Raw genomic sequence first — 26677 nt, 5'->3', positions numbered from 1 at the left:
TGTGAGGAAAAGGAAAGGTATGCAGAGTACAGGGAAAGAAAAGGGTAGTGGGAAAGAAGAGTACATGTGGCCCATGAGAGAGGGAGGGGAGCGAGTGTCAGTCCCTAGCAGCCCAGTTCCTGACAGTTTTCCAGGTTCAATTCCCAAAAGGTTCAGTCAGCTTTATCCTGTGCTCTGTTCATAAATTCCCATGATCTCTGTCTCCCTTATTGCTGTATCGAAAGGATCCTACCCCTGCTCCATTACACAAGCTAGTTTGATTGAGTTTTATTTCTTGCAACTTAAGGAATTTGAATAAAACAGTAATGGTTATACAAATGAATTCTTCAAGAAGTGAATTAATTAAAACGGAATGCAAATTAATGCAGTTATAATGAAAAATATAACTCCTGAGTGATCATAGATGTTCGGGTTTACGGATCAACTACTTTTCAATGTGGTTAGTCCAGCTACGATCCAAAAGTAGCTTCAAGAGCACAGATTCAGAACAAAAAGTATTGAATGGCCTCATGTCTGATGGACCCGTTTCTCTCCCACTCAGTCTCTAGGGGGTGATGCTGAACAGCAAGAAACTACTTCTGAGGCAAGACAGCACAAATCCTGAGGTGGTTACTCTTGGAAGATGTGGCAAAAGAACCTGGAAGAGAAGCTACCTCCTGGTGAAGAGGTAAAGAGCCAGGGGGAAGTGAAGGGATGACGGAAACCCAGGTTGATCAATCATGTTGGACATCAGGAAGATGGGGCGGAATGGGACAAGGCTCCCAAGTGTGATGACCATTGGGAGATCAGTTTGGCTGGGTACAGTACAAGAAAATTAAGCAACCTATCATGTTTCAGGCCTTGTGTAGGAGCAAAACAAATGATGATCTGGCTCATGTTCTCAGGGACTTACAGTCTAGTGAGAAACACAGACATGTACACAGGTAACATAAGGTGGAAAGGGAGAAGACAGGTAAGCACAGGTGCTATGGGTTTACAAAGAGGTTCAAGATATAACAGCTGAGCTCAGACATAAAGGTCAAGTCATAGTTACACAGGAATGTGAGGAAGAGCAAAATTACAAGTGTATTTGAAGGAGCTGAAGTACCAGAAGCAGGCTGTATTAGTAGAATGTAAAAAGAAAAGTAGGGAATAGCAGAAGAAAAGTCTGGAGGGTTAAAGGAAAGTCATATCATGAAAGACATTTTTATTTCCAAGACTTAAAAAAAAAATGGTAAAAGTTTTTTCAACAAAAATGTTTTCCCAACTGCAAAAATGAGTACACTAATTATATCTTCCAATTATAAAAACAAAAACAAACCCCAACAAACTAGAAACATAAGGAAACTGACAAAACACCATTATAATATAGCCATTGGTAAGTAGATTTTTAAATTCCAAATACCAAATAAACACAAAATAACATTCTATGGAAAAATTTAATCAAGCTCAATTTAGTAGAAACATGTTAGGATATGGACACTACAAAAGGTGAATATAGACCTTTCTCTTTGTGAGATAGAAACAAGCACCATATATTCTTTTCTATTTTGATGAAGCATCTACTAATATGGGTCATGTATTTAGCTACAAAGAAAATCTTAACAAGAGATCTTAGAGATTTTATAAAGTTTTTCTGATTGGATTCAATTAAGCTAGAAATCAATAAAATTTGACTTGGTTTTATAAGAGGTCACCGAGTGCTTTTTAAGCAAGAGAGCAACACAATCATGTAGCAAATGGGTTGGAGGGGAGTTGGGAGAGACAGGGGGAAGGAAACCAGGTAAAGAAATATTGCAACAGTCCCGGGAAGCAGTAATGTGGGTCTGAAACAAGATAGGAAGAGTGGGGAATGAAAAGGAGTAGACAACTTCAAATATATTTAGTAGATAAATAACAAGGGCTGACTAACTGAATTTAGATGAAAGGGAAGTGTGGGTAGGGGGATGGAGAAGAGTTAAATGATTAAATTAGGTGGTGATGTGGGGAAGGTAGTATCATCAATTTAGATGAAAAAGACATGAGAAGGAACAGGTCTGGAGAAATGGGGAGTTCATCTTTGAGCTTGATGAATTTGAGGAACATGGCCCAAAGTCCAGTTTAAGGATACAAAGAGAACTATATACATTGCTATTACCAGGATGATTATTCTTTTTTTGTAGAAATTCAGAAGCTCCTCTTCTATTTGGTGCCCAGAAGGGAATGAGAGTGGCTTATCAAGAGTACTTAGTAGAACTTTCACCACCTACTTCTTACACCCAGGAACAATTAAGACAGGTTTAGGAGTATCTTAGATGGGACAGAATGAAATCTTGCCATTTGCAACAACATAGATAGAATTAGAAAGTATTACGCTAAGTAAGTCAGTCAGAGAAATACAAATATCATATGATTTCACTCATTTGTGGAATTTAAAATACAAAACAGATAAACATAAGGGAAGGGAAGCAAACAGAATACAAAAACAAAGAGGGAGACAAACCATAAGAGACTCTTAAATACAGAGAACAAACTGAGGCCTGCTGGAGTGGTCGGGTGGAGGGTGGACTAAATGGGCAAGGGGCGTTAAGGAGGACACTTGCGATGAGCACTGGGTGTTATATGTAAGTGATGAATCACTAAATTCTATTCCTGAAATCATTATTAGACTATATCTTAACTAACTTGGATTTAAATTTAAAAAAAAAAAAAAAAAAGACGGGGCAAAAAATGTCCAATCCAATTGGGAAGATAATACTAAGGACTATATAGCCAGTGCCACAAATGTCCGCTAAAGCAATTGTCCACTATTGGAAGAGGAGGCAGGCTGTATGTGAAATAAGAATGGCCTTACTTTTAATAAGTCATGGGGAAACACCCCCCCCACCCCCCGCCACACACACACCACATACACAAAGTCCTAGGAGACACAGAAGTCTTTAGGGTGCAGGATGGATCATAAATAATGGCTCACAGATAGGAATAAGCTGAGAGGTGGGAGGGAGCCGTGGAAGTCTCAGGACGCAGAGGAGCACGCTGGGGAGCAGAAGGGAGAGAGAGGGAACCCAAAGCATGGAAAGGAGTTGGAGCTCATCAGGGCAGACAAAGGGCGATGTGGCAAAGACTGTGTCAAGAAGCTAGTGTTACTTCATGGCTCTTGTGTAAATTAAAGCCATTAAAATTAATTTTGCCCTGTGAATTTTCCTGAGAATTTCTCTACACTTCTTTGGATAATTGATATCCAAGACCAATGAGGTTCAAGAGAAACTTTTATCTAACACGGACATAAAGATAAAGCCTTACTTTTTGTTTTCACATTTGAGGATTAAAGGATTTTGAGTACTTGAGGGGGCTTAGTAAGTGTTGATTACAATGATTTAGAAAATCCTTAGGGCGTCAAGTGGTGACGCAGCATAAGCCTTCTCAGAGAGTGTATTTAACACTTACAGGCCCAAAGTCACGTGGTACAGAGGGCATGGCCAGGGAAGAGACAGACCTGCTTGGCCAAGTGGTCTCAAGAAAATGATATGATCTGTTTCATCTGTGGTTTTCTAGACTGTAAGATAGGAATTGTAATTTCTTCACTTATTCACCAAGTGTTTTATGAGTGCCCACTATGTACCAACTACTGCTCTACCTGCCTTGTAATATTATTTTGAGAGTTAAATGAAATAATATAAATGAAAATACCTAGCATAGTGTCTAGAATCTATCAGGTTCTAATTATATTCACTCTTCTAACCAAGAGGATTTTTGGGGTATCTGAGTCATTATTGGGTCAGGCCAACAAAGGGCCAAGACACTCAGGGTGTTTGTTACAAATATCAGGGTGTTTTGTGGAGCAAAAGAATTGACTGAATTGTGAATCAAGAATGTGAAGACCTTTAATACATTTTTGAAGCAGTAGGATGGAGGGCAAAATGTTGCCTTCAGGGAAGTGAAGCAGGTCTAAGCCATGGTTATTCTAGGAAAAGCCTGTAGAGGGTGTGATGGAGCAGCAGGGGTGTTCCAAGTTAAGATCCATTGGAAATATGAATGTCCTCCTGGGTCTAGAACATTTAGAAAGAACTACAAGGTAGTTTGTTTCATCAACATGTTCAGAGTTAAGGTGCATGACAAAATAATTGTTCTGAGACATCTTTAACTGTAAACACTGCAGTGCACCCACTGAAGCCTAGAAAGTGAATTTGCAATTCAGGATAAATATTTTGAATTGACTGGATAAGGGCCTTGATAATGCAGACATTCGTGTTTTCCAGTGCTTCAAAGCTTCAAGTAATTCATTTGAAAAAAAGAAAGGAAGAAAGCTGATCCAAGCTGCAAAACATGTTTTCTCTCAGTATTACTTTTGCTTCTGAAGTGGGCTGGTTTCATTATCAAAGGGTGTGGCATTTTCCACTTGTCTTTTATAAACTGAACTTTAGCCCAGACCCTGAAGAGCCTAATGAGGTTGGTCAGAGGTCACAATGAGATGGAATATGCCTGACCCAAAGAGAAAATGGAAAGATCAAGGCCATTTGCAGGTGCCCCCTTAGTGCTCAGAAAGGCCATCACATTACTTATAACAATGTGTGATTAACTGTAACTGCCCTTAAGGAGCTTCTAGTCTATTGGAAAAGATTGAGAGATAAATGGGCAGTTACACCCTTTGATACACCCTGTCCATGGAGTAGCAATCCTGAGAGGCAATGGCTCTATCTATTTGACATAGACTTCGTTATGGGTTTCTTGGGCCACTGAGCAGTCCTCATAATGGATAGACTTGTGGGGGAATGAGGGGTGGAGGAGATTTGGGAATGCAGTCAGTGTGGCCTTGCTTGCAAGCTTCAGTGTGGCAGTGGTGAGTTCCAGAGAACCATTTGTTGCTATTGAAGGATTTGGTCAGGTCACCCACAGCAAAACCTGTATCCCTCCACGGCAACTCAGACACTGACAAAATGGAATAATAAGAGAACAGTAATCCGTTGATCCCTCCAAGAAATGGAGAAATGGCCTCCTCATGAAGGCCCCTGCAGACCTGTAAGCAGCCATGAGGGGGCAGTCTCCAAAAACAGCATGCCCAGGAACTGAAAGAGCTGGGGGTATGGAAGGCCTGCAGTTCCCCTCCCTGAGCAATGCTGACCTTTGGGAGGAGGTTGTGCCATAAGAAAGGTCATCGGATAACAGAGTCTTTGCCATTCTCCTGGCCTGTGGAACTTGGGAACATAGATAGACTCTCAACTAACTGCATGGAAAACAGCCCTGGGACTCTCTTACACAAGGGTACCCCTTGGTAGATGATTCACACAAATGCCAAGCTTATAATTCATACGTTCATCAAGGGGGGTATGTTGGAGAGGAGGGCCAAACATACCATACAAAGGGAAAGCTTGATTTGTAGAAGATTATTCTGCAGCAATTGCCTCTATTAAGGAGGTAACAGAGCAGGGTGTTTAAAGAGCATGGACTTGGGAGCTAAATGCTAGGGTTTCAGGCTTGACCTGATTTCTTTTTCTCTGAGACTTTGAGCAAGTTTCCTCATCTCCTAAGTCTCTGCTTCTTCATCTGTTGAAGGGGATAATAAGGGGACCTATGTCACAGAGTTGTTAAGACTAATGTGAATAATCCAAGTCAATGCTGGCATATAATACATACTTGATAAATAGCATACGTATAAAGTATGACCTGACTTATAAAATGTGAATCATAACCTATTTGTCCAAACATAAGCAAGATTTCTACTTAATTGCTCATAGAGTAGTAACTGGTCATGGGGTGGTGATTGGAAAAGATGAACTGGGACACAAATCAAAAGCATATTCTGCGATATGCCCTTTTTTTCTAAGATGCTCAAAAATCCCTCACTGATCTAAAGTTTTTATGGAACATAGTTTGGAAACCATTGCGTTATTGGACCAAAAATAAAAGCTATATTTCCTAGGGGCACCTGGCTAACTCAGTCAGTGGAGCATGTGACTCTTGATCTCAGGGTTGTGGGTTCTGGCCCCATGATGGGTATGGAGAGTGCTTGAAAAATAAAATCTTAAACAACAACAACACTGTATGTCCTAAACTGATTATAGTGAGGTCAGGCATACTTCCCACTTGTGCTAGAATAACCAGAGGCAACATTTAAAGTTGGGCCTGCTGAAGGCGTTCCTTCTAATGCTTGGTGTCTATGCCAACAAGTGTGATCTTGATTTTATTTGAAGGGTTTATGACTGACAGTGTCATGGGAAACAGTTAACAAGAGACCAGCTTCAAGGAAATAAAAATCTGTTATTTGGGGGGCACCTGGGTGGCTCAGTAGGCTAAGTGTCTGACTCTTAGTTTCAGCTCCAGCCATGATCTCCCAGTTTGTAGGTTTGAGCCCTACATTGGGCTCTGCACTGACAGTGTGGAGCCTGCTTGGGATTCTCTCTCTCCCTCTCTCCGTCTCTCCCTCTCCCTTGCTCACTCCCACTGTCTCTCTCAAAATAAATAAATAAACTTAAAAAATCCATTATTTGGAGCTACTGTGAATATACACAGAATCTTTTAAAACATGAATAATAGGACATTGGTGAGATAGTGAGTAAAAAATTTAAGTGCCTGTGTATTTCATATACTAATACAAATAATATTATTTTAAACAAAGGACATAAAAAGCAGGTGAGAAAACTTTGACTAAGAAATTAACCACCTCGAATTTGCCTAGTGTTCTAAGAACTGACCAGGGCTTTTGTTAAGTTGCTTAAGTCATTTAAACATGTGATGTGAACTGTAATTTCTATTTATGTTAAGAAAAAGGCTCTGAAATGTAGATCGTCATTCAAGGATGACTAGAGGTTAAATCTGAGATTCATTAATTTTTAAGGCTTGTGGTTTTCAGATATTACCTCTGTGTGGTGACATTGAGGGAAAGGCCTGGGGGAAAGTTATCCCTGGCTTCTGGGAGTTCTTTGTCTCACATCTACACTCCCCTGGGGTCCCTTCTCCTCTCCATTCCTCAGCCTTAGTCTCCCCCATGTAGCAAAGGGTTAGGAGTTGAATTTCATGTATTTAATTACACATGCCTGGCAGGAAAAATGCCGTGGACAAGGCTGTGATCAAATGATAAGGCTACAAACAGCGACTAATTAAGAACGCCAAGCATATGTGAACAGTTTTGTTATTTCAGAATAGAGATTAATAAAGTTAATGTTTTAGGGGCACCTGGGTGGCTCAGTTGGTTAAGCTCCGACTTCGGCTCAGGTCATGATCTTGCAGTTCGTGGGTTCGAGCCCCACATCGGGCTCTGTGCTGACAGCTCAGAGCCTGGAGCCTGCTTCGGATTCTGTGTCTCCCTCTCTCTCTGCCCCTCCCCCACTTGTGTTCTGTCTCTCTCTATCAAAAATAAATAAATGTAAATAAAAAAATAAAAAATAAAATTAATGTTTTATATATTTAATAATGCAAACTCTATATTATTATGCCAGTAGACAATCAGGCATAACTGGTATATGCAAATTTTACTTTCGTAGCTTAACTTTTCTCACTTTTGGTCCTCACAATAGTACCATCATGGCAAAGCAGGGTTGGGACAAAGAGAACCAAGGCCAGAAGTAGCTGATGGAGCAGAAGACTCGTGAAAACAGGCCCTGCATTCCTGGCATTTAAAGGTCTTGGTCTAAAGTGAGAGGAAAGAAGGATAAAATACTAAGGGTGAGGAAAGGGAAAGTTGTTCATGTTGAGATAGGAAGGAACAGAATAGGGATGGAGAGGGATTTTAGAAGAAGGAAGGGGTTCTGGTCAAGCAGGTAGACCTGCTCTTTAGCAGAAAAGGGGCCTGGTAAATACTTGAGCAGGTTCCTTCAGATATCTTTGAGGCTAACTGAGATTTTTCGTTCTCATCTCCCACTTTCCCCTACTACCTCAAAACATTTGTGGTACCCCAACTTCCTGAACCAGGGAATCAAGTTTTTCATTCCACAATTGGAGACAATGCTTGATAAGCAAACCAGCTGGTCTCCCTAAAATGTTAATAGCTGATACTGGATCCTTTGCTATTTTGACGGAAAGAGGAAGTAAGAGAATGCGAAAGCCCTGGAATGAAAAGGCTTCCCAGAAAAGGAAAGGAAGCATATTAAATAACAAGAGAAACAACTAATATTTATTGAGTACTTATGTGCCAGGTTCTGTTCTAAGTGCTTTACATGAATTAGCATATTTGATCCCCACAGCACCCTGTCTGAGGTACATACTATTACTAATCACCATTTTACAGATGATGAAACTGAGTCATAGAGAGGTTAAGAAACTTGCCCAGGGTCATACTGGTAGGATCAAGGTTCGAACGTTGGCATTTCTAGTCCTAGCGTCCATACTCTTGGCCATGGCTGAAAGAAAATTGGCTCAGAGAGGGGATGTCCCAGGAAACAAAACTTCCCTACATGAATGATGTTGTCTGAAGTCAGCTGGTTTTCTTCCAAGCATTAGGGATAAAGAGGAGTCCAGGCAGAGGTGCTTTATCTTGCCACAGATGCTGTCTCTGCCCCTCAAAGGAACACCGGCAGAGGTTGTTACTACATCCCACCCTATGGAACATTGTGATACGCTCTTGGTCCCATGTGTGTACTGTTTTGCTGCTTGAATTAGTGATCCCGTTGCAGTTATTTAAGCTTTCTGTGCATTGGAGTCCACATTTGGAAATGGGGTTATTTCCACTTGTCAGCTCTCTGACTCAGAGGAATGCAGAGGGCTAATGGGCTGATACACACAAAGTGCTTTGAGCCATGAACCAGGACTGACTGAACTTTTAGAGAACACTATGACTTGCCAGGGGTATTTAAACTGACATAAATGTTAGAATATTCTCCTAGTAGATACTTTGGATGTTCTTGGTTAAGCTGCCTGGTCCACCATGACTGCCTAAGTTCTTCTCTAGACTTTCACACTGAGCAGTGCTAATGGAGAACTATCTGGTGGACCTACGCAATGCCTGTATAGTCTGGGGTTGTTCAAATTATGTAGAGATAAGGATTCCTAATTCAAAATAAGAATCTTCAAGCCAGGACCTTGAAAGCCATTGCTTATCAAAAAAGATAAAAAAGAACTGGACCCATTCCAAGGAAACATTTAACCTAATTGCAAACACCATACCTTGGCATTTAATTCCAATGAGAGTGTTTTAACTGACACTACCAAGGGCAGAACCAATTGCGAATTAAAAAAAAATAATAATAATGATTTACAAAGAGATGTGGGTAAGAAGATACCAGAGACTAAAAGAATGGGGAGAGGAGTTTCAGCTGCAGCTATGATTAAGAACCAACAGGCACAGGAAGTAATTATCAAGGTAGGGTTTTTGTTTTTAAAGAAAAGTGTGTCTGATTAATCCACACCGTCTAATGGAATTTCCCTCCCATTTTTTACAGTACAGAAGTATCAGTTGTCAACCTATGTTTTCAAATAAAACAATGAAAGCAGAAAGATGATCCCAGTATTTTTAATAGATGCAGTCATCAATTCAATGATATTTATGTCTTGGATCCATGCACCTTAGCACAGTCACACTTCTCCAGACCTGAGAAAGGAAGCAATCATTGTGAGCTAATAAATAAACACGACCACTGGGAACCAAGGGGGAAATTCAGGAGCAGAAATGGGACAGTTTAAAATAGTTTACAAAAGAGTTTGAGAGCAAAGGAAGGAAACTGAACAACGAAAGGGAGGTGGTAGACCATGAAGACCATATAGTATTAAAGAACTACAAATCCAAAGCAAGGAAAATAAAAGACAGTTTTCCTGAGTGCTGTTGTGATGCAACCCATTTCAGATAAAAGCTATAACAAATTTCCCAAAAAAAATTTAGATGCAAAGAATTTGATTTTAAGATGCTAAGCCTTCTTTTTGCCAGCATTTTTTCATATTTACAGACACTTCTTTTTAAGCACTGAAGTCCCTACCTATTCCTCACCAAAGGGAAAGTATTGATACAGTCTCTTTAGTGTGAGAGTAAAGACAGGCATAATCTTCCCAAGAGAATTTACAGATTAAAGCTCTTCTTTACATGAGCAGGAATTTTTAGCTGGAAAGCTGTGGAAGAGGTACAAGAACCTCCCTGGTGTCCCTCCTCCCAAATCTCACTGAAGGCACTTTCTGCTTTTGCCTCTGTCTGCCTTGGTCATCACCATTTATGATGACAGTTGTATTTGGTTCCCCAACACATCTTCACGTTGTCTTTGCCCAGATTGAAAGAGTTTCTTTTCAATAAAGAACAATGGGATTTGTGTAAGGCAAAGGTCATTTTGGTAAAATTGAGCTGTGATAATTTGCTACGTCCAGTCTACGATAAGGTCACTGAAAACCCACTAATGAGCATTACAGCGTAAGGGAGACCAGTAGTCCTTTAACAGCCCCATTTCACCTACAAATGTTCGCTGCTTTTGCTGAGAACTGGGGTGCAGGGGCTGGTGCTCCAAGTCTCTGTGCCAAAGCTTGTTTACAAGGGGGTGAAGGATAGTTTCCTTGGCCACACTCTGTGGTCCGCCCTACTCTGCGCTGGACTCAATAGGAGGAAGGGTGGAGTAGTCACACAGAGTTTTGACAATGCTCCAGTTCTTTGCACCCCAAATATTTACTGAGAAAGTCAGGTCATTCTTTACAGATGCCCGGCCTAACCTACAAAAGCTGGCGGAGGGACAGGAGGAGAAAGAAGGGCTCTCTCTGTTTGGTAAAGATGTACTCACTGGGTCTAGAGTAATTGCAAAAGCAGCAGTACAGAAATGCTAGAATGGTCCTACACACCCTCCTCAAACTGATCACCCATTTGAAAACTCAGCTTCAGGGCAACTTGCCTATACAGATCCCACCCACACATTCCTGAGTCTACAGGCAGCTGTTTTCTTCTGCCTGGAATAGTCTTCTCATCTAGAGTCTACCTTTTCTTCTGGATTCCTCTCCAGTCCTCTCCACATCCCACTTCCTGTTTTAAGCCTCTCCCAGCATTAAGTCCCAGCCCACAGGAATCACTTTGTTCCTTAGCCTCCTACACCACTTGCCCAACACTGGTAACTCTGTGGCATTTATCTGTTTATCCATTCAGCTCCCCATTCCCCCAGCATCCGACATGGCACATAATAGTCAATCTTCACTCTGTGCCTAGAAATGATGATAAATTATTATGGTAGACTGGTGCAGGCATGCCTGTCTCAAGTTCATGTTTAGGTAATTTCTTTTTTTTTTTTAATTTTTTTATTAGAAAAAAATTTTTAAGTTTATTTTTGAGAGAGAAAGAGAAAGTACAAGTTGGGGAGGGACAGAGAGAGAGGAAGAGAAAGAATCCCAAACAGACTCCACACTGTTAGCACAGAGCCAGACATGGGGTCAAACTCATGAACCTTCAGATCATGACCTGACGCGAAATCAAGAGTGGGACCCTTAACCAACTGAGCCACCCAGGCACCTTTTTATGTGATTTTTAAACTCAAATGAAAGGTTTTCCATGGTTAACACATGTGAAACGTAGTAAATCCTTAATATGTAATTGTTTTCAGACATCATGGGTTTTATTAGGACGCATAAGAAACAACACTTGGCAGATCTGTGGTAAAAGGAAGAACAATTAACCATAGAGAGAGACAGGAGCAAAGAAAGGATTCATACAGTCCTAAACCCATTCTGGTATGATCAACCAGTCCAGTTTACCTGGAACTTTGCCAGTTTTAACACTGAAAGTCCCATGCCCTGGGCAACCCCTCAAACCCAGACAAATTGGCACAGTTGGTCACCTACCAGATGGCCAATGAACATTTTGACAAGAAGCAAATGCAGGTTTTAAATAATGGGCTGAGCCCCCTTTCTCCTCTCTCACCTCAAATCCTGGTGCCACAAGCTTCTCCAAAGACACTTCACTCTTCGATGACAAGTGCCCAGTTCCCAGAAAGGAATCCTGGGTTTATTCAATTCTCTCCACTTCAGAAGCAATCTCAGGCTTGGGAGGACAAATGGTCAAGGGAAAAAGCTTTATACAGAGTTCTCACAAAACAGAAACTAAAAGGAGTATTTGGAACAGGAAATAGTGACCTTTATGGCATGATTCCCAAAGGGAAAGTCAAAGGCAGAGACTCAGAAAGGCAAATGTCCAGAGTCCACGGGAACTCCAACTTACTCTGAACATTCCATACCAGGCCTGCTAATTGCAGAGCAGAGCAGCTGGTGTGATAATGTCCCTGTGCAATCGACCTGACTGCGACAATTCAAGTGCGTAGATTAACAAGAAAACCGGGACCTAGGATTATGACTATATCGGAATGTTGTCACATATAGCAGAACGTAGTAATATGTTCTGAGAGACAAAAATCTATATGACACAATAGACACATTCTGAAAAAACTGAAATGGACCTGAAATAAGCATAATGGTAACATCATAAATAATGGTATAGTCAAAAACCAACTCTAGCTCTGTAGTTTGTAGAATGATGGGAATTGTTTTCCTTAATAGAATGATAACAAACTTAAGAATTTTGATCTGCATGATGTTGAACACAGTAACTTAGAGCAATAAAAGCATACTTGGGAAATGGAAATTTTACCGTCTGCATCTCTATATATTACTCAAGGGAAAGGTGGAGTTGATTTAAGGATAGATTTCTGGGATTGCCTGGCTGGCTCAGTCAGAAAAGCATGCAACTCTTGATCTCAGGGTTGTGGGTTCAAGCCCCACATTGGGTGTAGAGATTACTAAAATAACAATAATAATAATAAGCTTTAAAAAAAAGTATAGATTCCTGTGACTAAAAATGTTCACATGTACTGTGGTACAAGTGCAGGTAAGGCAACTTGGCCTAAGGTTGAAATTTAGGGTACATGGTGCAGGATATAATGTTACCACCAGAGGGTATTGTTTCCTCTTCCGGATGGTTGGCAAGTTTATGTAACCACAAACTAACTCTAAACCAGCCCCCACTAAAAATGGGCCAGGCCAGATCCCAGCAAACTGGATTAATCTATAATATTCCCACAAATTCCCTTTTTTCCTCCCATTTTCGATAGTGTTTGGTTTTCTTTCGGTTGAGAGAACCATGCTGGCAGCAAGCCAAACTATACAAACTGTACGGAGAAAACAGATCACGCCCCTCCTACTGGTCAAAACAAGAGAATGGCCACTTAGGAAATTAGCCCAGGTGGCTATTTCTGATTATCCCAGGAGGCAGGAGTTTCCAGGGACCGAGAGCTCAGCAGATGAAAAGAGTGAGCAGAGACATTTCAGGAGCAGCACGGCCTCCCACATGAATTTTGATGTAAGCTGATTTACAACTGAAAAAGGTCCATGTCTTGTTAGAGACCAAAAAGCCTCGGAAAGTTACCAGAGAGATTTTGACAACTTCCAAAGTCAGCCAGGGAATCTGTCCCAGCCCATTAGTATACCGAATTTAGAAACCAAGGCCCTGGAAAGGTGCCCCAGGAAGATGCCCAAGAGAGTCAGTTTGAATGGGGCTAAATGCTTACTCTTGAAAAAAGGAAGGCTTTGTCCCCTCCAGCTCATTCAGTGCCAGAGGCTGTCAGGGAGACAGGCTGCAAAGTGCAGAAATATGGGATATTAGGTCATCTGCCTGACCAAAAGCAAGTTCAACAAATACAAACTTAAAGTCAATAAATAGTTTCCCTTTTTTTTTTTTTATGACCAAAAATAATACTTGTTCATTGCTAAAACTTCAAACAATACAGAGGTAAAAGTAACAAGTGAGGGACTTTCCTCTCAAAGCCAGCCCACTGACTGAGGGCTGAGGAGCCCCATTCACCAGGAATATTCACTGTTGATGATTTGCTCATATTTTTCAGGGCTTCCAATTTCTATGAATAATAAAAAAATTTGATTGGTCTGTCTAACTTTCTATCTATGTATTCATCCCAGGCATCTCTCAATCACCCATTGGTTTGTTTTTTTGTTTTTTTGTGTTTTGTGGTTTTTTTTTTTTGCAAAAAAGGAGATCCTAAAATATATTCTTATAATTGAGTTGTTCATTCCATAGATCATTGAATTTTTCCAAGTCTGTCTCATTCTTTTTAACAGTGACATGGTATCCCATTGTATGGATGTCTCATAACTTTATTTACCCCTTGCCCTATAGATGGACATTGATGCTATTTCCAATTTCTTTTTCTATTATGAAACTGTTATAATAAAATTCTTAATTAAAAGAAATAGTTATTAATGGGTATGTTGTGTTAAGGATCACATACTGTGCTAAGTCCTGTTATAGGATTTTAAGATGAATAAAAAATATTTTTGCCTACTTGGAGTTTACTCTCTAGTGGGGAAGAACTATAAATATCTGACACATGAAAAAAAGACTCAAATACTAAGTCATCATACAAAGAATATTTCCAAACAAATACCATTCGCTCACCAGGGAGCAGAGAGAAGGGAGGCATCCGATTCTAACAGTTGGATTGGGAAAGGTTTCATGAATTGATTTCATCTATGTAGGGATTTGCTTTCGTGTATTTGATGCAGGGAAGTTGAGCTGGAAGCTTGTAGAACTCTTAACAAAGTCACCCTTTTCACCATGCACTGAGATACGATTTTTGCTGTCTGAATTTCCTTTAACAAATATAATTCCAGAAAGGCCTGGGAATGCTTTGTCCTTCTAAGCTTGTTTTGTTACGTTTAATCTACAACTTTATCTGATAACCTGAAAACTCACTACAAATGTCCAACACGGTACTTTTTTAGATAAGAGTGTGCTCTCCAAAATCAAGCACGTCATAGACTGTTCCATTATTCTTGTTACATGTGGTGTGACTGTCCAGAGAAAGACATTTTTATCAGTAAACTAAGGCCAACGGTGTGTTTTAAAGGGAAAACATTCGAAATAATTCACTTGTGATAACAAATCTCTTTAAGTCCGAATCCTCCCAACAATCATGTGAGCCTGCTGAAAGGAGAGTTTTTCTTTTTAAGCAATCTTAATTAGCAGGTCTTTTTCTTATTAACATCTTCAAAGTGCTTTGAGCTCCTCCCTAGATGAAAGCTTCTATGTGAGTACAAATTATTATTATGCTCACAAAATACACACACTAAATGCAGGAAAAGTGCAAACAGTTTAACTCTGCAAGCCTGCAATGCCCTTGAGACACTTTGATCTGCCAATATAGCCATCAATTATTCTATATCCTTTACTCTCTAAATGCATGCATCAAAGCATTCTCATGCACACCCTTGTAAATCCAGCTGTTTATTCCAAAATAGTTCCTCTTAATTAACCCTTGTTTCCTTTCCCCTTTGTTGGCAGCTGCTGATTCAGCTTCTGTTGAGAAGGTATACACAACTTGGCTGTGGAATGGAAAATAACTCCAATTTTTCTTTACCAAGATGGTCATGACATAAAAGAAGTGCATTAATAAAGATTCTTTGATGACCTGGGAAAATGCATATGACGCAGTAAGTGAAAAAAACGTGGTATAAAAATGTATAGAGTACTATCTCAACTGTAATACTAAGGATTGCTAGCATGAATTGAATACAAACATTTAGCTCACTGACCTGAATGCCTTACCTATGCAATATACTTTAATTTTCACCATGAGGTGAATACTACCATCTCCCTTGCTGTCATAAAGACTGAAGCTCAGAAAGGTTAACTGATGAGGTTCTGTGTGGCACTGTCTGGTTCCAAAGCTCATTCCCTTAAGTGATGGTCATGCTGCCTTTTAACAGTGGCTGCCCCTCAGTAGAGAGATTTGGGGTGATTTTTTCCTCCCAATGTTTTTTACACTTACACATTTTAAAAAGAAACAAAAATAGCATATTAACCACATGAATTAATCAAATAAAAATAAAGAAGGCATTATTTATAGCCGTGCTGACTTGGGATAAATATAAGAAACATGTCATTAAGCTCAGAGTTCTCTGGGTCTTTACTTCTTCATCTTTAAATTTTTTTTTAATGTTTTATTTATTTTTGAGACAGAGAGACAGAGCATGAGCAGGGGAGGGGCAGAGAGGGAGGGAGACACAGAATCCAAAGCAGGCTTCAGACTCTGAGCCGTCAGCACAGAGCCCGACACGGGGCTCGAACTCACGGACTGCGAGATCATGACCTGAGCCAAAGTCGGCCACTTAACTGACTGAGCCACCCAGGCACCCCTACTTCTTCATCTTTAAAATGAAGGGATTGAACCAAGAGATTTCAGAGGCACCTTTTAGTTCTAATAACACTTCAGTCTTTTGGTTCCTGATTATGCCTCAGGGATGGCACTTTCCTTCAAAACTAAGTATGTTCTAGTTCCCTAAGTTTGCTCAAAGAGTTCTGTTAAGCACCAAAAGAAGAACCATAGTACTGTTAAATGAATCCAGGTGGTAATTCACCTTTGAACACCAGAGAATAATAAAGACTACTTTTGGTAATGATGAATATTGAATAAGCATTAATGTAAAGTTATTATGTAATTAATAAATTACAATCATAAGTGAAGAATACGCACATTTTTCTGATCTCATTCCAGAGTAAAAGACAACAAGTTGCATTGAAAATCAGGGCCAGGTCTTTTTCTGACCAGGGTTTAGTTTGGACATGTCTGGAATGCAGGAGTATGAAACCCTTTGAAACAACACGGAGAGTGGGTGTTTCCAGCTGAGAGGAGCATTTGATCTTTTCTTGGAAAATAAGTACCTGCACTACAAAGGAGGGTTGCTATCCCCAGAGAAGGACACAGGAAGCATATGGGACCAACCATGAAGAAAGGACAGAACCATCTAAAATACTATAAATGTTAAGTTGTTTGGGAAGCATGAAGAATTTTTATTTCTGGCCACTGAGCATTCTATTTATTTATTACTTTTTTTTTTCAAGAGTGGATGAGTCTTTACTTGGAACACTTTGAAACCTAGAGTCGCATTTTTCAACAAGAGAAATGTAAAGATTTAGCACATATGGATGTTCAGTAAATTCTAACTCATTGAAGGAAGCATATTAATAATAAAGCTTTAGTTAAAAGTATAGGATTTTTTGTTTTGTTTGTTTTTTAAGATGAGACTTAGGAACAGTACCCTTTCCTCAATGAATGTCTAGAATTTCATCTTCTACAGATGGAAAAACTTTTCATACCATGTGGATCAAAAATTCAAATATAAAAAATGAAATCATGATAAAGTTAACAATATAATAGCTTAAAATTTCAGGGTACCCGGGTGGCTCAGTCAGTTAAGTGTCTGACTTCAGCTCAGGCAGGTTATGATCTTGCGGTTCGTGGGTTCGAGCCCTGTGTTGGGCTCTGTGCTGACAGCTCAGAGCCTGGAGCCTGCTTTGAATTCTATGTCTCCCTTCTCTGCCCCTCCCCTGCTCTCACACTGTCTCTCTGGGTGAAATGGGTCAAAGTTTACAAACTTCCTTTTGCAAAATAAGTCCTGGGGATATCATGTACAGCATGATGACTATAGTTAATAATACTGTATGGTATATCTGAAAGTTGCTAAGAGAGTAGATCTCAAAAGTCCTCATCTCAAGAAACAATTTTTGTCACTATGTATAGTCACAGGTATTTTTTAGTTAATTTATTTATTTTGAGAAAGAGCAAGGAGGGGCAGAGAGAGAGGCAGAGAGGGAATCCCAAGCAGGCTCAGAGCTCTCAACACAGACCCCAACATGGGGCTTAATCCCCTGAACTGTGAGATCACAACCTGAGCCACAATCAAGAGTTGGATGCGTAACCAATTGAGCCACTCAGGCACCCTGTATGGTGACAGATATTAACTAGACTAGTTGTAGTGGTCATTTTGCAAATGTACACAAATACCAAATCATTATGTTGTACACTTGAAATTAGTATAATGTGTCAATTATGCCTCAACAAAAAATAATAATAAAGAATCTAAGAGATAATAAATAAATAAATAAATAAATAAATAAAGCAAACACATAAAAAGGATTTGCAATTCATATCAAGATAAAATGCATCTACCAATGCATAAAGAGTTCCTGCCAATCAAGAAGAAAAGGACTAACAACCCAATAGAAAAAAGAGGGGAAAAAAATGAACAGAGAGTTCACAGAAGAAAAAACACATATGGATCTTAAAGTTAAGAAAAAAATGCTCAACTTAATTCATAATTGGAGAAATGCAATATACAACTGTCCTAAGTTGTTTTGCCCTACCCAGCAGGTTGGCAAAAATCTACAAATTTGGTAATGCTCTCTGCATTCAAGACCTTGGGAAAGGAAGCTTTTGCATTATGGGTAGAACAGTAACTTAGTATAACCTCTATGAAGGGCAATTTGGCAGATTTCTTTTGGAGCTAATGAAGCATAAACTTTGGGACTCCTCACTTGCACAGGCCCTTTTTGAGGCCCTGGGAAGATACCCAACAATTTTTCAACTTCTTATGTTGTTTTTGAGACCTTTGCAAAATAAGGTATTTTAATCACAATTGGTTAAGACCATTGGTCTCTTTCCACTCGGAGGTCCTCTCCAACATACTTTACTTTGTGAAGTGCAGCATTGGTATGGCACCATGAAATCCTTTTATTGTATTTTTTTTTAACATTTATTTTTGGGAAAGTGCAAGGGGGAGAGGGGCAGAGAGATTGGGACAGAGGATCCAAAGCGGACTCTGAGCTGATAGGCTGACAGCAGCGAGCCAGATGTGGGGCTCAAACTCAAGGAACCGCGAGATCATGACCTGAGCCAAAGTCAAACCCTCAACCTACTGAGGGTCAACCTACACCACCCAGGTGCCCCAGGAACTCCTGAAATCAGGTAAAAGGAAGATGACTTGGAGACACATTTAGATTGGATTTAGTGGGATGCATTTATGTGGTGTGCAGTCACCTCCATCAGAGCCAGGTTATTGGTAGGCCTCTGGTGTAGGAATGGTTTCCACAAATACTCCTACAACTTACTTTGCCAACCACCTGCTGATCTGACAACAAGCTGCAGGGCCAGAGATCACACTGAAATATGAACATGTCTTATGGTGCCTGATATTACAATTATGTAGGTAGTGGGAAAGAAACAAGGCTCGAAATAAATGGAGCCAGAAGCCAATCTGTGGGAAATTATTTTAATTGTTAGGTATGCAAAATTATAAGCAGGATGCTTACTTTTTACAGATATCTGGTCAAAATGGCTATTCTTGCCTACTAGGACATATTTGATAAATTCACCATATATTTATAATCTTTTTTTAAGATGTGAATCATGTGAAATAGAATTTATCAGAGGTTCTGAGTTGTAGGACACAAACTTGTAGCAGCACTACATATCACATTGTGTGAAACTGAATGCTCTATGCATCCCAACTACCAAACTAAAAAAAAAAAAAAAAGAATTTCAACCAACCATGCTAAAAAGAAGTCTGAATTATCTTTCTGCTCTCTGTCTTTAAAATTATATTATAAAGCTGTGGCCATAGAAGAGGTAATCAGGGGGTGCCTAGATGGCCCAGTTGGTTAAGCATCCGGCTCTTGATTTTGGCTCAGGTCATGATCTCACAGTTCGTGGGATCTAGCCCTGTGTCTGGCTCTGTGCTGACAGTGTGGGGCTTGCTTGGGATTTTCTCTCTCTTACTCTGCCCCTCCCCCACTCACCTGCTCCTCTCCTCAAAATAAATGAATAAACTTTAGAAGAGGTAACCACTGTATGCAACCAAAGAGAAAGAGAGAGGGAGAGAGAGAAATGTAGACATGTGTCAGGTAGTTCGTTAGTAGAGATATTATGTTCTTTTTCAAGATTCTGTGATATTCAGAATGCATTTTTCAGCTTTTTAAAATTAGTAACCTATTGTGATTTCCTTTCATAATATATATATATTATATATTATACATATATAATATATATATATTGTGATTTCCTTTCATAATATATATATATATATATATATATATATTCACTTTTCTACCTACCTTAAATTAGATAATTTTATAATATTTTTCTTAGTGAAAGCCTACAAAATTATGATCTGCAGGTTCCATACAATCAATACTTCATTCCTTGGGGTACCTGGGTACCTCAGTTGGTTAAGCGTCTGATTGCAGCTCAAGTCATGATCTCACGGTTTTTGAGTTTGAGCCCTGCATCAAGCTCTGTGCTGACAGCTCAGAGCCTGGAGTGTGCTCCAGATTCTGTGTCTCCCTCTCTCTCTGCCCCTCCCTCACTCATGCTCTCTCCCTCAAAAATAAATAATAAACATTAAAAAATTAATTAAAAACTTCATTCCTTTTTATGGATGGATATTACTCCACTATATAGATATTTCATATTTTGATTTATCCATTCATCTGTTGATGGACACAGGTTATTTCCTCTTTTGGGCTATTGTGAACAGTGCTGCTATGACTTCCTACCTTTTTGATGGGCAGGTGAACTGGTACTGAATAGACTGACCACCAAGCCTGCTGGGTCCTTATCCAGAGATGGTATCTAGCAGGGATACTCCATCATGACACATTGGCTGGGACTGACTGGTCAGTGCCTCTGCCATTGGTAGTTACATATTTTGAATCATCACAAGCAGATTATCACAAGTTCAATGAAGGAAGGTCACATTCTATTTTGCCTAACCCCACAAAGGATTGAGACAGAAACGAGCACTTAGCCAAGAATAACCAAATATAATCTGTCCAACTGACCAATGATGAAGTCTGAAGTAAAAATTCAGTCTCAATAAGTATGATGACTATTGGCTGAACCAGTTATTACTTCTGTGGTGAAAATGAATTGAAAATAGGAAAAGGAATTGAGGAGTCGGTGATAGGAACAGAAGATGAAAGAGACCGGTTGTTAACAAGGGATCTCTAGGGCAGAGCCTCCTGGGCTGTGAGTGCTCATGGGTGACAAGTGACAAGCTGCTCCCCAGAGCTCCCTGCATCCTGACTGACCTTCAGTTGCAGCCTGCGTGGCTCAGATAATTCATTTTCACTCTGTGACATTACATGAGGCCTGGCTTTTATGGCTTGGATTCCTGCCCTAGGTTTTTCTCCAATTGTCATTCCTATAAACTTCCCAATGACTGAGGCAACCTGAATGACTCCTTCCATCCAAAGAAGCTTAAGGAAAACAGCTCTGAAAAGAAGTTAGGTTGTACATCAGGAGCTTTCTAATCATTCATAGTCTATGATTTAGTAATTTCTCTCAGAAATCCTAGTCTAAGTCAATAATATCAAAGTCAGGAAAACCATATGCCCAGAGAAGTTAATCTCAATTTCAGTTTAATGCAAAAAGTTCGAAATACATGTCCAAATGTAGAATGATTTTAAAAAGGAAAAAATAAATGACGTTACCTAAATTAGATTATTTATTCAAAATTATATAGTTTTGTATTAACATTGACATATTGTCATAGTGTAATCTTAGTTGAAAAACAGCAAGAAATATATATTCATGAGAAGAATATTCATAGAAAGGAACAGGGCAAAACATGAATAGCGATTATTCCAAAAGTTGTTGGGTGATTTCTCCCCCATATTTACATTTTTTAAAATGAAACTGTGCATATATTGTTTTTATAATGGGAAAAAACAACTTTAAAAAAATAAAAGCAGAATATAACATGGATTTCAAACAAAATTAATCACTCTGAATATTCTAAATATTCTAAAGATATTTATTGAAAAAGAGGGAGGGACCTAGGCTTCAGTGCAAATAGAAAACTAAAAGAAAAAGATCATGGATTCTTGCAGGATTTGCTTTCCACCATATTACTGGAGGAACCAGATGGGTCTCTGCTTTTCCAGGAGGCACAGGACACTGCCTTTTGCGGCAAGGACAAAAAACGGTGGGGGTAGCTGAAACCACTATCACTCTGACAGTTCTAAGCCCTTAATGGCTGAGAAGGGCCAAGACACAGAGCTTATTAGAAAAAAGCTAGCGCTACTCCAGATGGCAGTTCCAACTGGCCAGATTTATAATTTTTTCCATGTGGGTCAGAAACATATGCCCAGGATGTAGCATTGGCATTGTAGCAAGACTATAAGAATGCAGCCTATGGAAACGATTTGTTTTATATGGATTTTATTTACTTTTCACACATGCTGCTAAAGAGTGCCCCTCAGCTGCTGAGCAAGCATTTGTAGCTGGTAGAGTGGGCAAACGGGCCAAAAGCTTAGTGTCGTGACTGGTTTTAAAAATAGTCTTGAAACAGTTTAAAAAGAAAACAAACAAACAATGGTAGCAGAGAGAGACTGAGTAATCAATTAATGGATTAAACACACACTTATTGAGTGCTTACTACGTACCAGGCCCTGTTGAGCCTTGGGGATATTAATTCCTGCCCCCGTGGTGCACACATTCGGCCATGTTGGGCTGCCAAGTGGAGAAAGGGGGATGCAACAAATGAAAAAATAAGTAAGTTACATAGCACGTTGGAGGGCTGTGGAGAAAATAAACAGCGGAAGAGGTTAAGGAAAGTCAGTTGTCAGATTCTTAGAATTTAAACAAGGTGATTAGGAAAGTTGACACAAGGATATTTGAGCAAAGATGTGAAGAAGAAGAAGAGGAATAGAGCTCAGAAAAAGTGTTCTGGGCAAAGGGAACAGCAGGTGCAAAAGCCCTGGAGCAGGTTTGTGTCTGCCTGTTCAGGGACAGGCAAGGAGGCTGGTGGGCCGGGAGCACATGAGCAAAGGGAGAGCAGTGATGGAAGAGGAGTAGGAGGGGAGGGCCAAGGCACCTACAGTCTGGAAGGACATCGTAAAAAGAACAAAGGGGCCAGATGCATCAGCAGATGCTGATTAGCTGTGGAAGATAATAAAGACAGACGTGGCAAAGATCACTCCAAGATTTGTAGCCCAAGTGACTGGGAGTAAGCAGTGTCATCAGCCGAGACAGGGAACAAAAGAAGAGGAATATATTTGTGCCAGGCAGGGCATGAGAGGAGAGAAAGGGGAGAAAATATGAGTTTGTTTGGAAGGTAGTTCTTTTAAGTGCCAGTGGGGCCCCAGAAGTTTGAGCTGGAACCTCAGAAAACAGGTCAGGTTAGAGATTCAATTGGTGAATTACCAACAGAGGAGCGTTCAAGTTATGAGAGCAAATGAGTGGGTGTGGCCAATGGTAAATGCTAAGAAATGGTTGTTGAATCTACCCAGTGAAACTGTTCAGTGAGGGTGTTGGTTAGGTTCTTTGCCATGTGAGGAACAGATAAGCGACCTTGGATATAGAGGTTACTGTGAAGCTGCACAGAAAGTTAGAAGCAGCAGGACTAATGGAGGACTAATGGAGCCTGAAAGGTCATCAAGATACAATGAAGTTGTTGTGACTAGGCTACATGCTCATCTGCCCACTCCAGGCGTCCTTGTAGTCACCAAGTATTCTCTGTCCCTGCTTCTCCTGCTCCCGATATAGTATCTCTCTATCTCATGTGCTCCCTCTTACTCTGTTCATATTCCTCAGGAGAAATGAGCTCATTTATCTACTTAGCAATCACCCATCATAGAGAACATGTGGTTGGAGCTCTTGAGCCGGGGTAGCACCTAGGCCAATGAACAGACACTGCCTTGGGACCAGGTGCTCGTCTCTTGTCCGGTCAGTTGTGGCCAAGCAATACGTGGTACCAGGCATGGAAAGAATAATTACGGAGTCATCAGGTGAGGGTTGTGCCACAGAAGGTGTTCTGAGGCATTCCAAGGACAGCGGAACTAGAAGTGTATGGCATCAAAAAGGCCAGAAGAGGAAACAGTCTTCAGGAGGCAATGTTCACAATGATCAAATGCAGCAGAGACATGTAATAATTAATAGCAGTAGTAATAATAGCAGTTGTCATGTTTTTAGGGCTTACTATACATCGAAAGCTATACTAAGTGCTTTACATAATTACCCCTCTTAAGTTTTATAATAGTCCTGTGACATTGGTATTCTAGGGACAAATTAAGTAACTTTCCCACTACATCTGGTAAGTAATGGAGCTGCAATTCAAAGCAAAGTCTTTCAATATCCAGAGATCAATTTATTGATTTATTCTCTAACATCATTTGTTGATTGTATATATTGCACTGTACATTGTTCTAGGCACTTTCATGGAGCTTCCATACAAGAGGAAGACAGGCCATCAGTAAGTAAACAAATAATATAATTTAAAATAGCAATAAAGGCCACATAAAATAAAACAGGATAATAGATTACGAATTGATTGAAGACAGATGGGGGGCACTTCTCCAGATAGGATGAGCAGAGGAAGCTTCCCTGAGGAGGTGACATCTGTGGTAAGACTTGAGAATGAGAAGAAACCAGCCATACAAAGATCTGGGGGAAACCTTCCAGGCAGAAGGTATAGCCTAAACACTAGAGTTAGGCAGGAATTACTCTGGTATTCAAAGGAACAAAATAAGGCAGGAGTGAGGGGAGAGAAGGCGGAGAGCTTAGAAAGGTACTCAGGAGTCAGGTCAAGTAGGTCGTAAAGAAGCCTGGATTCTAATCTAATCACAAAGAGATAATCACTGGAGGGTTTTAATTAAGGAGGTGATATAACATGGTTTAAGTTTTTGAAAGAATAGTTTGATACTATGTGCAAAATAGAGAGTTAGAAGGAAGAATGCAGAGCAAAAGTCTAGTTAAGGGTTGATAGTGGCTGGGATGGGATGGCATTGGAGAGAGTGAGGAGTGGCCAGAGAGTTGACATCACTTACTGATTGACTCGCTGTGGCGGATGAGGAAGAGAGGAGTAAAGAATTGTTCATTTTGAGAAGACTGGTGATAGTATCACAGATATACACAAAAATGCCTTTATGTTTTAGAGATGCCAACTGAAGAATTTGAGTTCAATGTCACAATGACTATACTTTACTTTTTTTGATGTTTATTTTTGCACAGAGAAAGAGAGACAGAGTGTGAGCAGAGGAGGGGCAGAGAGAGACAGAGACAGAATCCAAAGCAGGCTCCAGGCTCCGTACTGTCAGCACAGAGCCTGACACGAGATCTTGACCTGAACCCAAGTCAGACGCTTAATCGACTGAGCCACCCAGGTGCCCCACAATGACTGTACTTTAAAATACTTCAGTTCAAAAAAAAAAAAAAAGGTTAAACAAGCACAATAGATGCTGGATCTATCGGTGTTTTTATACTATTTGATTTGCTCTACCTTTCAGTGTGTTTGAGTTTTCATAACAAAAGGTGTTTGTGTGTTTTTTTTTTTAAATGACTTTAGGTTTTTAGTTTGAACAATGAGGTGAAGCCATTTACTGAAATGGAAAAGGCTGGGAGGAGCAGGTTTGAGGGTGGAGGGAATCAAGAGGTTTATCTAAGTTTAGTATGAAAAGCCCATTAGGCGTCCAAATGGAGATGTTATGGACACAGAGACACGTAAGCTCACAGCACAGGGAAGAGTCAGGGTTAGCGTGGCAGAGATTGCTAGATCTCTACCCAATACCCACTTTCCTCTTCTTCTCTGTAACAGAACCCTGATACTTAGCTAGGTGTATTGCTAACTGAAATAAAGACTGTATTTCCCAGCCTTCCTGGCAACTAAGTGTGGCCATATGACTAAGTTGTGGATAATGAGGTAGAAGTGGAAGTTTTGTGAAGAAACTAGAAAGCCTCCTTAAAGGGAATTAACTCACCTAGGAAATGAACACTTTGTCCTCCTGCTTTTCTCCTACCTGCAGTCTGGAATGTTTATGATACGGCTGGATCTCCAGCAGCCATCTTGAAATAATGAGGTGCTCCTTGAGGGTGGAAACCAAGGGCTGGGATAATGAAACACATAAAGGGAAGTCCTCTGGGTCTCTGATGGCAATCAAGCCACCATATAAGTCCTAGTTTGCTTTCCTTCAAACTTACACAGCAAATATACTTCTTTATGGGGCACCTGGATAGCTCAGTCAGTTAAGCATCTGACTACAGCTCAGGTCATGATTTCATGGTTCATGGGTTCAAGCCCCATGTCTCTGACAGTGCAGAGCCTGCTTGGGATTCTTTCTTTCTCTCTTTCTCTCTCTCTGCCCCTCCCCCCACACTCTCTCAAAATAAACTTAAATATATATATATTTAAATATATAATATATATTAACATATATATTAATATATAAATATATATTAATATATGTATATTAATATATATTAATATATATATTAATATATAATATATATTTCCTTGTATATTGAATAAATATCCTTGTATGTTGAATTTCCTTAAGTACTGAACAAAAAGCGCAAACTTTTATTTTGTTTAAGCCACTATTGTTTGGCTTTTGCTGATACATGCAACCTAATGCAAACTAATCCTAGGGGCCAAAACTAGAGATATAGATCTGAGGGTCAGTATCATATAGATGATATTTAAAACAGTGGGACTGGTGAAATTACCAAGGAGAGATTATAGAGAAAGGCCTGAAATCAAGCCTCAGACTCAATCAATATTTCAAAGCCAGACATAGAAGGTGGGACCAAAAAAAGAGTGACAAGGAAGAGTGGAATAAATGGAAAACCAGCAGAGTGTGTGCTGTCAACAGAGACCAACAGCACAAGTTATTTCTGAAAGGAAGGAGACTGAACTATGTCAAATACCACTGAGAAGTGAAGATGAGGACAGATAATTGACCGTTAGATTTAGCAAGCTGGAAGTCACGGATGATCTTGATAAGAGTCTTTTCAGTAGGGTGAAGAGGACCCTACTGAAGCAAATCGAAGAGTGCCAGTGGGGAGAAGGTGGAGGAGGTAAATATAGATATCTCTTTTGAGATGTTTTACTATGAAGAGGAACAGAGAGGAGGTAATGGGTTTAAGGAAGAGTTTAAGATGTGCAATACTAAGACAGGTTTGCAGACTGATGGGAGTGATCCACTAAAGGG

At 39.9% G+C, this 26677-nt stretch overlaps 1 protein-coding gene and 1 long non-coding RNA gene across 2 annotated transcripts in view; one reads left to right on the top strand and one right to left on the bottom strand.

Moving 5' to 3' along the window:
* Nucleotides 1–11913, bottom strand: part of MED4 (mediator complex subunit 4) — a 46532-nt gene extending 34619 nt beyond the window's left edge. The window contains exon 1 of the mRNA XM_049646931.1: nucleotides 11771–11913. The gene's annotated coding sequence lies outside the window, so the exon portion shown is untranslated. The remainder of the gene's footprint in view (nucleotides 1–11770) is intronic.
* Nucleotides 1–24926, top strand: part of LOC125933780 (uncharacterized) — a 30980-nt gene extending 6054 nt beyond the window's left edge. Inside the window, exons 3-6 of the long non-coding RNA XR_007461099.1 lie at nucleotides 542–667; nucleotides 15197–15345; nucleotides 23901–23943; nucleotides 24702–24926. This is a non-coding gene — a long non-coding RNA (uncharacterized LOC125933780). The remainder of the gene's footprint in view (nucleotides 1–541; nucleotides 668–15196; nucleotides 15346–23900; nucleotides 23944–24701) is intronic.
* The last annotated feature ends 1751 nt before the right edge of the window (nucleotides 24927–26677 follow it).

Source organism: Panthera uncia, assembly GCF_023721935.1.
Source record: "Panthera uncia isolate 11264 chromosome A1 unlocalized genomic scaffold, Puncia_PCG_1.0 HiC_scaffold_16, whole genome shotgun sequence".
Lineage (NCBI taxonomy): Eukaryota > Metazoa > Chordata > Mammalia > Carnivora > Felidae > Panthera > Panthera uncia.
The sequence above is the reverse complement of the archived record's forward strand: the minus strand, read 5'-3'. Positions and strand labels throughout refer to the sequence as shown.